The sequence below is a fragment of the Pinus tabuliformis genome, chromosome X (genome assembly GCF_031772625.1).
Source record: "Pinus tabuliformis cultivar Carrire ecotype Pingquan chromosome X, CPIR1, whole genome shotgun sequence".
Lineage (NCBI taxonomy): Eukaryota > Viridiplantae > Streptophyta > Pinopsida > Pinales > Pinaceae > Pinus > Pinus tabuliformis.
Window position 1 is genome coordinate 329,092,719 of NC_142308.1, and position 13,731 is coordinate 329,106,449.

A 13,731-nucleotide genomic window follows, 5' to 3' on the forward strand; every position below is an offset into this window, starting at 1 on the left:
CCACTATATATAAGGGAGCTATTCGACCTATTGTGAAGATCATCCACTGAAGACATTCAATCTGCAACTTGAAGTAAGGAAGAAGTACAAACCACATGAGGAAGAGTCACACGTGCTAAGAAACTGAAGAAAATTGTAGGGCCGAAGTTGGAAAGTCAAGCTTCAGGACTATAGAAGGGACCGAGATTTTTGAAGCACTGGTTCATGTTGACCTTTGAAGATTCTAACTAAAGTTTGATCTGATCAGATGGAAGGTTGACTTGGTGGATGGAGGGAGTCTACGTTTTTGGTCAAAAGGTCCAGGTTTTCTCTATTTGATTTGAATGTACTAGTGGAAGAGTTTGAATGGGTTTTCCCGTTTATAAGCGTTTTGCCCTGACTTAGTGCCTACATTTGGTGTTCATTTTGTATTTTTGGCATTTATTTGATGATAAGAATACTAATATAATCAACGAAAGAGAAGCACAATATCATAGGTAATGTCAAGTCAGAGAAATCAAGAATAAGTTTCCCTAATGCTGCCCTAATGGATTTCTCAACATGGAATCAGAGCTAAGAGAAGAGGTATAAAAAGGCAGCTAAAGGATCACAATAAGACTACATGCATTAGTGCTTAAGGCCGAGTTCCTAGGAAGAAAAACCGAATTGAAAAGGAGTAATTTTCTAGGCATGATTATAAGATCATACTCTGCAATTAGGTCGCAAACCTAAGAGATTTAGGCAATAGTGTTGGACTAGAAAAGCGAAGAAATTAGAGTAAAGAAACATCATTTTGGGAATTTGAGAAGTTAGGTTATAAACCCAGTCAAGGCCGAGACCATTGGGAGAAAAAAAAAGGTCTGTACATAAAATATAGTGTCTGAATTGACCTCAAAAAGCGGAATCCAAGTCATCTCAGAGATCTGTAACTATGAAGCTCTATCCATTTTTGAAGCTACAATCAATATGAAAAGGAACCTAAATTCTTGTGAAGGCAACTTTTAGCAGTCTACCTTTCAAGGCGGAGCCATCCAAAAGGAGAATTGAATTGATATGTCACATTTCGAGGCATGTGTTTAAGACTATACCTTTGGTTATTAAGCCACAAACCTAAACTAAAACTTGAAGAAGGGTCGAGCCCTAGATCCTCGTTTAAAAGGGAACTGTAAGTCTATACACTGAGCTAGAAATAGCCCTACTAGCAAGCGAAGAGATAAGGAGCCTCACAAAAGTATAGCCACAACTTTTAGAAGACTATTTATGCAAAAGATTAAGGTTTTAGATCACTGATTAGCCCTAACCAGGCCAAGACCAATGGTAAAGAAAGTCGACTAGCATTTTGATCGGAATTCAGCTAGGCTACAAGCTTAAGGAACGAACTTTATAGAGACTTGTGCATTCATAGGGAGGCCGAAACCTATAAGTGACAGAGATATTAACAATAGAATCTTTGTTGTACAATGAATTTCAAGCTTATCTTGAACAGTCTACTAGAAGTTGGTACATAGCATATTATTAAAGAAAGAGCAATCTTAGCATCCTTATCAAGGAAGGAAGAAGTCTACTACAGTGAAGAAGCTTTGAGGATCTTATCAAAAGTTAAGTATTACCTTTTTTTTGTTCTTTACGTCTTAATCATTTAACAATGTATCTTCAGTTTGAAAGAAAAATAAACTATCTCTATGGAATATCAATCTTTCAATCATGAAAGACAAAGGTACGTTATTTTGAGGTATGTATAAAATGTTCATTTGAGTCTAGCATGGAATGTTTAGTTATTTATATGATTCTAGGGTTGTCAAGTCTTCATTGATTGTAAATCCTAGATAGAACTTATGCAAACCCTTTATACTCTTGTTCCTTCTAAGAAATCCTAACTCACGGTATCTAGAGTTTGTAGGTTTATGCCAATTCTTTGCAAAAATAAAATTATATGATGTCTAGTCTTTAAAATGATACCCCTAGAGCTAGTTAGGGTTTGTATTCAAACCCCTTAAAATTCATGGAACCCTAGATAATCATCTCACCAATGTACTTGTATATTTTGGTTGTGCTTGTCAATAAATATTTATAGGTTTATTCTAAAAAAGAAATATTGTGGCTAGATTCAAAGGGAGCCCTTCAATAAGAAAACCCTACAAGGCTTGTAAAAGGAGCAACTCAAGGTATGTTTAAAGACCACATAATTCTTACATTTCTAGGGTTTGCTATAGAATCATTAAGATTCTATATTGTTAGGGTGATTTATCTCTAAATTGAATTTACCCTTGTCATACCATCAACCTTTTGTTCATTTTTGGTAAAACCCTAATCTTTAGGGTTCATTATGAAAACCCTACCCTTTTGATGTTTAGGTTTGGGTGAGATGTTTTAAGGAAACCCTAGCCTACTTAGGGTTTGTTGATAAAGTCGAGAATATATAATGAAATCCTAATCTCTTGATAAGAAACTCTAGCCTTAGGGTTTGATGTTGATGTCTAAGTTATATGATGAAACCCTAGATCTTTAGGTTTGATGAATTAGGATTTATTACAAAACCCTTATAATAATTTATGAAAGATCCCAGGAATGAAACCCTAGGTGTATATGCTTTCGTATGATTAAGACCCTAACTTGGTCAAAATTGTTGAATATCTAACATTGAAGTTTTGATGTTTATATCTAGGGTTTACGACAAAAACCATAGTAGAAATTAATATGTGGTTCAAGGGCATGAAACCCTAGATATAAAATGCTTTCGCTACGAGTGAATTTAATTGCTAATCTCTAAATTTTAGCTTTGGTAGAGAAATCTAAGGTTTGTGACAAAACCCTAGAATAGATTATCGTGAAAGTCTAGAGCATGAAAGATGTAACCATTGTTGATTGTAAACCTAACTAGGTTTAGGTTTTGATATCTAAAGTCTGATTTACTATGCTCCCATTATGATGACATGCTAACCCTATATTGATAAAGTTGACTTCATGCTCTATATTTGTACTTGGTTGAACTTGTTGTTGAAGATTTGCAGGTACATAATCTTCAAGATGTTGAAGATGCTTATCTACCTCATACTTAATGATAATGTTGAACATGATGAAAAGAGGGAGCTGCAAGAAACTTGGTAACATTGAAGTATACATCGTTGACAACCTTGTTGCCAAGTGAGGATAAAAGGAATGATGTTCCGGATGATTGAAGTTCTACGATGATGTGATGATGCGAAAGAAAGAGCCTGTGGAGAAGCTTGGATAAAGAAAGTGTATATCTACATAGTTGAGAGGGAGTTTGGTTGAAGAAAAGTAAAACTCCTGTTAAAATTGGCAACTAGGGCCAACTCCATGTGGGTCATCTTATTTATGGCAGTTGATATTTTTCTTGTATCCCTCTCATCGAGAGATGTGGGATTGATCTAAAGATTATCCGATTCGATAAGTATTCATGGAGTTATGAATTTATTTGCGTTATAAGACAATTCGTCAAGGTCGGCCAACAACCAAATAAACCTCACATGTGCTCAACGTTTTAGTATAAATAGAGGTGGCCTTCAAGTCATTTCAACACACTTGGGATCTCTTCCTCTCTCTACTTGTCTTTGGGTTTTAGTAGGAGGAGAGATCCTAAGTAATAACGTTGCCCTAATCCAGAGGGCAAAAAGCCGAAAGCTGCCGGAAAAATCGGAATTGCCAGAAATGGCAGAACTACCGAAAAGCCAGAATTGCCAGAAAAGCCGGAAATGCCGTAAAAGTCGGAGCTACCGGAAAAGTCGGAAATGCCGTAAAAGCCGGAAATGCCGTAAAAGCCGGAAAAGCCGGAACTGGCGAAAAGGCCGGAAAAGTTGGAACTGCCGGAAACGCCGAAACTGCCAGAAAAACCAAAAAAGCCGGAACTGCCAAAAAAACCAAAAAAGCCGGAACTGCCAGAAAAGCTGAAACTGCCGGAAAAGCCAGAACTACCAGAAAAGCCAAAAATGCCGCCAGAAAAGCCAAAAAAGCTGAAAAAGCCAGAACTGCCAGAAAAGCCAAAATTGTCAGGACTGCTGGAACTGTTGAAACTACCGAGAACAACCGAAACTGCCGGAACTGTCGGAACTGCCGGAACTACCAGAATTGTCGGGAACTGCCGAAACAGCCGGAGCATCTGTCTCCGAAGGAGAGCAACATGCAAGGGACAACTAACTAACATTGGGACAATTGTATGGTACTTAGCAGCAAATACACCAAGCATGCGATGTTACAGCTAGCATGCAAGGGACAACTAGCATGCAACAACAAGCATGCTAAGAACAACAAGCATGCTAGGGACAACAAGCAAGCAAGGTGCATCCAACACATAGGTCAGAATGGAAACATGGTGCAGCAATGGCACATAATGCAGTACAGTGATGGTACAATCATGATTAATGAAGCGTGATGAGATGCAACATAGTGATGATGGGTGCAGCGCGGTGAGGTGCAACATGATGAGGAAATGCAGCACAACGATAGGTGAAGGAATCACCTTGGAGAATTAGTTGAAGCAGTGTGTCTTCAACTGATCTCATGTATCATCTTCTTAGAGATGATCTATGCTCTCATCTAGATAAGTCAAAGTGTTGACTTGTGTTGTAAACATACTATCTCTCTCTCTCTCTCTGCTGAACCATTGAAGAACATATAAGAAGAATTGATCAAGGGTTTCCCCACATTGGGGTTTGTCCCTGGCTAGCGCCACATTTTGTGTCCTCTTGTCTTGGCTTGTCTTCTGCGATTTATGTTTATGTTCTATCTGTAGTTTACTTTAATGCTAATGTGATTGCTAATCTGGAAAAGATATTGAGCTAACTGTGAAAATTGAAATAAATTGCTCTAGCATAAAACATACCTAAAAATTAACATGGTATCGGCGCTGAGGTGAAGACAATGCCCAAGCAAGAGTGAAAGAGCAATCACCGAAGACAGTTGGGAAAGGACAAAAGGATCAGTGGATTCCTCATCCCTCTTCAAATTCACCAAGGGTGAAGTTGAAGCAAAGAATATTATCAGAATGGCGCAGCGGAATATGGCCTACCTAAAGATCACTTCATTGGAAGACCGGATCTTAGGGTGGGAGGAAAGGTAGATAACTAGTTCGGCCATTATGCAAAGGAGTGTCTGAATGGCAAGGACACATCACTTGATGATGATAACAATCATTCCAGGGACATCTTCAATGATCAAAGGAATGACAGGTAATGCAGGTCATCAAGAAAATGGCTGACTCTTCATAGAAAGTAAGGAACCCCAGGGATGAAGAATCAAATGTTGTTTCTGATAAGATAAAGAAGCGTTATCTTGTATTGGCCCTCTCCTTCAGATTCTTTGGGAATCTGGCTTATAGATTGTAGTGCTTCAAGGCACTTCATCGGATAGATGGGTGCACTCTCTAATTTTGTAGAGATGGAAACAATTGTGGGATTATACTTGGAGCCAATGCCACCTATCTCGGAAAAGGTGTAGGGAATGTTAACTCTCAATTGAATAAGGGTAACTCGATTCATTTACAGAATCTCTTTTATGTACCTGATCGCAAGAAGAACCTAGTGTCCATCTCGGAAATGGAAGTCAAAGGTTTCAGGTTGGCATTCATCGATGGAATGGTACGTGTTAGAAAATATATTTTTCAAAGATGCTTTTTCTCATGGGTTCAGGGTTGGCAATTTCTATCAAGTTGCAGGATGGTCCATTGGGGATCATGTTGATTGACATATCACATCTATAACACCGGAGGTCTACCTATGGGGCCCTATCTGATGTGAGTCAAATGGTGATAGGGATGTCTGAATTTAAATAAAGCATGAAGGTACATGTCTAAGATGTACCGAAGGAAAATCTTATAAGGGGACCATTCCCCTCATGCAGCAGGTCCACAGGTTTGGAACAACCCAAGGGGTTTGAGATTCATGATCGGGAATCTCATGTATACAGGTGGAAGAAAGCCCTCTATGGCTTGAAACAAAACACCCTGGGCGTAGTATGAGAGGATTGATCGTTGTCTGATGAAGCTGAGATTCATTAGGAGTGAAACCGATCCAAACCATTACCAGAAGGTTGTGGATGATAGACCTCTCATACCGGCACCTTATGAGGACGACCTATTTCTGACAGGTGCAGACCCTCTCATTTGCAGAAGTAAGAGGGAGTTGGATTCTAGATGTGGAATGATAAACTGCAATCCTGTGACTACCTCGAGGATCTTAACTTTAAGAAGTTATATGGTAGTGACGTCGAACCAAATTTGGGAAATGCCTCTGAGTTTCATAAACTCATTCGCGTTGATGTTCTTGTTGAACTTCCGTCCGAACATATGTTTTGCAGTTAGCATGGTGAACTCATATTTGGTTGAGCCTCACTGAATTGGTGCCAAGAATCTTTTGAGATATCTTCGGGGCACAATCTCTCATGGATTGAGATACACTGCCGGAAATATGAAACTGCATGATTATTCGAACGCTGACTGGGCAGGCAGTGTGGAGGATCACTAGAGCACTTCTCAGTGCTGGTTCTCTTTGGATTCTGCTTCGATATCATGGATGAGCAGGAAGTAGAAATTGGTTTCTATAAGCACCACCGAGATTGAATACATAGCTACGAGAATGATCTCGTGTGAAGGTGCATCCAACACATAGGTCAGGATGGCAACATGGTGTAGCAATGGCACATAATGCAATACAGTGATGGGTACAGTCATGATTAATGAAGCGTGATGAGATGCAGCATAGTGATGATGGGGGCAACATGGTGCAGCTCGGTGAGGTGCAGCATGATGAGGAAATGTAGCACAACGATAGGTGAAGGAGTCACCTTGGAGAATTAATTGAAGCAGCATGTCTTCAACTAATCTCATGTATCATCTTCTTAGAGATGATCTATGCTCTTATCTAGATAAGTCAAAGTGTTGACTTCTGTTGTAAACATACTCTCTCTCTCTCTCTCTCTCTCTCTCTCTCTACTAAACTATTAAAGAACATATAAGAAGAATTGATCAAGGGTTTCCCCACATTGGGGTTTTTCCCTGGCTAGCGCCACATCTTGTGTCCTCTTGTCTTGGCTTTTCTTCTGCGATTTATGTTTATGTTCTATCCGCAGTTTACTTTAATGCTGATGTGATTGCTAATCTGGAAAAGATATTGAGCTAATTGTGAAAATTGAAATAAATTGCTCTAGCATAGAACATACCTAAAATTAACTCCATAGTTGAAAACATGACGTGAATGCCATGAATATATTTGAGATTAGAGAATAGTTGAAGCACTACAGATGGTTGTTCATGATAAATGAAGTTATAAAAAGATTTAGATATTCTGGAAGAAGTGCTTAGTGATGTTGGAGAAGTTGAAGAAGAAAGCTTTCATGAAAATATGTTTTGATATTGTGATAACTTGAGCAAGATCATAATGATTGAAGACCCCGAAGGTTTGTGCTAACTTATATATATTTGAAAGTTTGTTACTAATTGGGGTTGTGATTATATAGGCAGATCTCTTCATAAGAAGGTTGAACATTTTTGATGCATGCTTGGATTGGTGGATATATTTGATTTAGTTTATAGGGAGAGATGAAGCATCTTGGGTTGCATGCCTGTATGATGCTTGGGAGGACATTTGGCCAACCTGCGATGATGTCTAGATCCCGAAGTAGGGAGGGTATCGTTGGTCTTATGGAGCTTTGACTTTGGATACAATACCTAGATCCTTGGGTTGGTGTTAGAGCTAAACCCTGATGGTACATATAGTGCCTGAAGCTTGGAACACACCTTACTCCCACTCGATTAGATATCTTGGTCAAATATCTAATCTATAGCACTGTGTGTGTTGTAACTCTTCATAGATCATATTATTTTGAGTTCATCCTTATATATATATATATATATATATACCTCCCTAGTTAAGGAGGAGTGTTGAAGAATGTAACTAGTATCAGTCTTCATAATTGTATTGGAGTCATGATGTCATATATTTGTCAAGAGGAAGAAAAAGAAAACAACTGTAAAAGAAAAATTGATTTTATGAGCATGGGTTTCATGCTCTATGTATTTTGTTTCTAGGACAAGCCTCCATTGAAGGCTTCTATGTTTGTGTCAAGAGTCAAAGCCAAAATGTATTAGACCCTTCCTGGGCTCCTTATGTTAAGAAAAGAAAGGCATTCTTATGTATCTTATACTCCTCCACCAAGTCGGGTTCCACACCCTTCAAGTCAACCTCAAACAAGTTGTCAAGTCGGCCTCATATTAGAGCATCAAACCACTATATATAAGGGAGCTATTCGACCTATTGTGAAGGCCATCCACTGAAGACATTTGATCTGCAACTTGAATAAGGAAAAAGTACGAACCACATGAGGGAGAGACTATTCTATAACAAGATGAAATATTGTCAAGCGAGAAGAAAAGGAAGTCTGAAATGGATCACATTTTGTCACATGTGCTAAGAAACTGAAGAAAATTGCAGGGCCGAAGTTGGAAAGTCAAGTTTTAGGACTACAAAAGGGACCAAGATTTTTGAAGGACTGGTGCATGTTGACCTTTGAAGATTCTAACTGAAGTTTGATCTGATCAGATGGAAGGCTGACTTGGTGGATGGAGGGACTCTATGTTTTTGGTCAAAATGTCCAAGTCTCAATTTGATTTGAATCTACTAGTGGAAGAGTTTGACTGGGTTTTCCCCTTTATAGGGGTTTTGTCCTAGTTGAGTGCCTACATCTGGTGTTCATTTTGTATTTTTGGGCATTTATTTGATGATAAGAATACTAATATAATCAACAAAAGAAAAATACAATATCACAAGTAAATGTCAAGTCATAGAAATCAAGAATAAACTTCCCTAATGTTGCCTTAATGGATTTCTCAACAGAAGGATGCTCTTGAATCAATATACCAAATATTGTTGTCTGTTGAGCTTGCCATGCAAGCAGTCAATGAGAAATATTTCTCGAACTAGGCAGAAAATACATCTACCTCTGCTAGAGAAGCTACATGATCCTTACTAGACTCCTTTTGCTTAAGACACTTAGTGGCATAGTGTACAGACTCCAAACTCATGGCAATGGAAGCACTTGATTTTGCTTAGATCCTTCTTCTTGCCCCTCTAACTGGACTCAACCTCTCCTTGGTCCTTCTTGCCCTTGGCCTTACCTACAAGAGAAAAATTCTCCTCTTCCTTCTCAACCTTCGACCCCTTGCCACTACTGCTCTCGACAAGACTGAGTCTAAGCTCCTCCTAAGTGCAATCAATCCACATGCGTTCCCAATCTAGCATTTTATCTCGTTCAGTAATCCCTTGAACGAAAGTAGCCCACTTCTTAGTAAACCTATTTATAGCAACTCACACTAGTTCACTGTTTTCTGGTTTCTCTCCTACAACGGCTAGCTCATCCATCATGAAAATTTTGAACTTTGGTGAAATAGGAAGTTACGTTCTCACCCTTTTGTATCTTGGTGACCCTCAACTTCTCCTTGAGAATCATTTTGCAATTCTCAAATGGATCCTAGTATATCTTCACAATGGAATCCCACATTTCTTTGCAGTATCCTTACTAGAAACATCCGGAACTATATGATCCTAGACTCTATCTAGGATCATCCTTTTGGCTTTGGCCATCTCCCTTTGGAACTATTGTAACTGGTTTGGATCTGAACGTTTTGTAACACCTTTTTCTACATAATCCTTCAATCCAAACTCGTACAACAAGAATGACACCCGGACTTTCCAAACACCAAAGTTCGAGGCACCATCAAGTCTATCTTGCTCTCTCAACCCAGCTATGGCCATCTCTCAAATCTGAAATATGTGTGTTGGCTGATTCTGTTCATTGCTTTTATACCATTTAGAAAATCCACAAAATTCTGCAACTGCTAACATGAACAATCTGAAACTAATTTCTTTTCATATAAACAAAATTTCTCTATTTATTTTGCAACAGAATAGGAACATAAATAAATACCCAATCACACAATTCAACAACACAATTTTTCTAGGGAACCCAACTAGGAAAATCCTCTGTTTGATTGAGAATTTTATTGATAGAAAAATGAGCAATAGATCTCTTACAAAACACTCTTTCTTCAATAGATAATACAATGATCTCCTAGCTTGAACTAAGCTTGAAACAACCTGCAAGACCCCTGATCCCTATGCCTTCTTGCCTTGCTTGGATGAGCTCTAAAATCCTTGCACAAATCCTGGAAATAGCCTCCTATTTCCTAGCGCATGAGGAACTCCTATTTCTTAGGAATTTGAAGGAAGAGATTAATTTTAAATTGTTTTAAGAAAACTGCAAGGGTTTGAGCCTCTACTAGGCCTCAGAGAGGGTTTTGATCTGCATTTTGGTAGCCTTTCCCTCAGCAGAAATTCTTCTACGAAGGCTGCAAATTTCTGAAGCCCTAGTTTCATTGAAAACCAAATTCTGGCAAGGGTTTCATGTATAAAATTATTTTCTGAGCTATTTTCTGACAGAGGCTTTCATTTATCAACACAAAGGTGTGCTGCTTTATTCTGACATTGGATCAATCGTAGGGTGCCTTTAAGGCTAGCCACAGGGTCTAACAACCTTGTATAATTGGGTTGCAGGGGCTTTTTATGGTCTGCCTCTACCTTCATGTGCTTCAAAACTAACAAATTTATGATTGCAGGTCAGTGTTTCTTGTTTGAAGGCAACACTGAGATATGAAGACTATAAAGACCTGAATCACAAGAATTCAATAAGTGCTCTAATCCCTTATTCTTGCATGACTGTCATTTTGGGTGTCTGGTCCTGTTGACTGTGGGTTGATATTTTTCTTAACAGTGTTATCTTCTAGAGCCTGGTGCAAAATTGTTCATTGAATCTGTCGTATTTGATTGTTAGAACAATGGTAGATTAATAAGAAAATTGCTTATCTTCATTGCAATCTCATCAAGGCATTACAAGGAGCCTCTGTTTTCTTCTCTTTCCTAGCTTAGACATTGTCTCTCTGCTTTCACTGGGATTTTCATGGCATAGTTTACTACTGTTGGTAGTCTCATAGTTATTTGTGTTTGCAACACTAAGATTTCACCTTTTTTTCTAACTGATATATCATCCAACATTACTGTCTCTTGTCATTTGCTTATTGAGTTCTCCATTGGTCACTTGTACATCACAAGAGCAAACTCATCCTTAATAAGCATTTACAGTCTAAAGACGTTCGAAATTAATCCTGGCTCATCACATAATAATTATAAGAATTGCAGCAATTGTGTTTTGGTTCTCCTGCCTTGTTCATTTGCTAACTGATTTCATTGTTTCAGAGGTCTGATTTCATCCTTCAGTTGACTGATCTGAACTTGTAGAGGTCTGTAGCATCTTTGCATAAATCTTGGTCATTGTTTTCTCTTCCTTGTATTTGGTGTTCATTTGTGGGCAATCCTATGACTCATCTTGTTTGACAGTGACTGTTGTAGGCTGATACATATTTACAGCAGGGTCTGATACACTCATTCTAATGTTCTTCATTGGTCCATTTTGTGCATTCTTGCGCTTAGAAGGATAGCAGTTTGAGAGCTCCATTGACGTTTCTCTTGTGATTTCAAAGTATCTTTTCCTTATTGGATACTAACCATTTTGCTTTCTAATTGCATAGCATGGTTAGATTTTGGTTCTTTTCACATCAAAATCACTGTTAGCAGTCTCAACTATTTGTCAGTTGTGCTTGTTTCAAGCTTTGCTTGTTCTAATTGACATTGCAGTTCACTTTTAGCAATCTTATTGTTTGGATGTTTTGAGATTTCTCTCTTTGTTTCCTAGTTGCTATACATCACGAGGGTAGAGGAGAAATTCTAATAAACAGAATAAGTAATTGGGAATCATTGTCATCATTGTCTCATTTAATCATAATTGGTCTCTTCTAATCTAGTTTGACATCTTGATCTCACTGTTGTCATAAATATAACCTCTGAAATCTGAACATAACAGTGGTATATTGTCTATTCATTTGCATTTAAAGTTGTTTTTAAAGAAATTGAATATTTCAGGCTTGTTAAGGGCATTTGACATAGAGGTAGCTCACTGTTAGCTTGTTGCTACTAAAAAACCTACACTCCCTTGGTTCCTTTGTCATCCATAATCCCTCCACTCCACCATTTCTCCTCCATTACTTCAATACCATGTCAAAGAAACATGCAAAATGCTCAAGCAAAAAATATAGTAAAATGTGAGAGAGAAAATTTATTTGGTTGATTTGTTTTCCATGGTGTAATGTTCTATTACATAGATGCGATAAGAGAAGGGGCATATGTAACGTAACTTGCATAGCATCCAATTTCTAATTCCTCCATTAATTAGATGCTTTAACCTATTAACATATATGATCACATGATTACTTTAATACATGAAACAGCGTAAAATATTTTGATAACAAAAGTACAAGCTGTATATTGATAATGACCATTATGATGATTTACTATAACACGAGTGTGCAATATCTATGATTGATTTTTTTTAACACTCTCCAAGAACCACCTAATTGTTGCAATCACAACCTTTATCATACATTGTCATGTAAAGGCAACTGTTGAGTGAAGAAAACGCCATGATAGTTAAGGATAAAAGTTCAAGTAATGATAATCAAAAGGAATGTCCAATATTAAACAAAATCCCTACCATGTTCACTATTCTTGCCACTAAAGGAGAGATGTAGGAGATCCAACATAAAATATCTCATTTTCCACAAAGTGGAGTCCATTAGTGAGCAACCTTAGAGAGAATTCAACATACTATGATCACTGCACCAGCCGGCCACCATTCTTCTATCTATCATCCCTACTTGTTTTTATTATGCTCAGCATTCCAATTTCTAGAACATTTTATCCGTTTTAGCCAATAGCTTGCCCAAAACAAATCGGCACAGTTCATACTCATAGCATTTTAGCTCTAAAATAGGCTTTCCAAACAATAAATTGGAATCAATGAATATTCTCTTATAACTTGAAATAAAAATGACATCTGACGGAGAACATGAGAGTCAAACTTGATCCACTAGGCAAAGTTTTCATATTGCAAATCATTGTTAAATTTAAGCACTCTGTTCATCCATCCGATATATATTTAATTTTTAAAATTGAAAAAGGCACGTGGAATTTGATGTTGCAGTTTTAGAAATATTGCCCCAATTTCTTAGCCAATATTTCTAACGCTTGATTGCAAAATTACTAGGGCCAAGAAAATTTAAGAGGCAAATGGCATATGAAATTGATCTTGAGAAGAAATTAGAAGATATTCAACACATCCTTCAATGTGCTCATAAAAATTCGCTCACTAATTTAACGAAAAGATTTGATATTCTTCAACCTCATGAAAATATGATGAAGACAAGTTTCTGGATTGACCGTAATTAGAATTTTTGCATATTTTAAGCATAGTGTTCCTTTTCACAATTATTTCATGGCTCCTTTTTACATTTACGGTGAATAATTCATGAAAAAAGCGGTCCATTCGGTAATGACGAACCCAAAAGTTTTGAAAAAATTGTGGAAATTAGTAGTTCAAGTAAAGTTGAAGTTCAAATAAAAGAGCCTATTAAGGAATCCTCTAATACGAAAAAGAGTTTGAGATCATGACAAGTACTCAATTCTTAATTTATGTTAGCAATTGTTCCTTTAAAGTGTAAGATTGATCCCAGGATTGAATTTTGTTCTCTAATATTATAAAGACCATTCTTCCAGATCATCAATCACCTCCTCCTATCATGGTCAGTTATTTCACACTCTTCTTATTGTACGTGGAAGCTACCTTCTACAC

General features: G+C 37.6%; 1 protein-coding gene across 2 annotated transcripts in view; it reads right to left on the reverse strand.

Annotated features, from left to right (window-relative positions):
- Positions 1 to 13,731, reverse strand: part of LOC149139789 (beta-glucosidase 42-like) — a 185,715-nt gene that overhangs the window by 155,552 nt on the left and 16,432 nt on the right. The gene's annotated exons all lie outside the window — the stretch shown is intronic.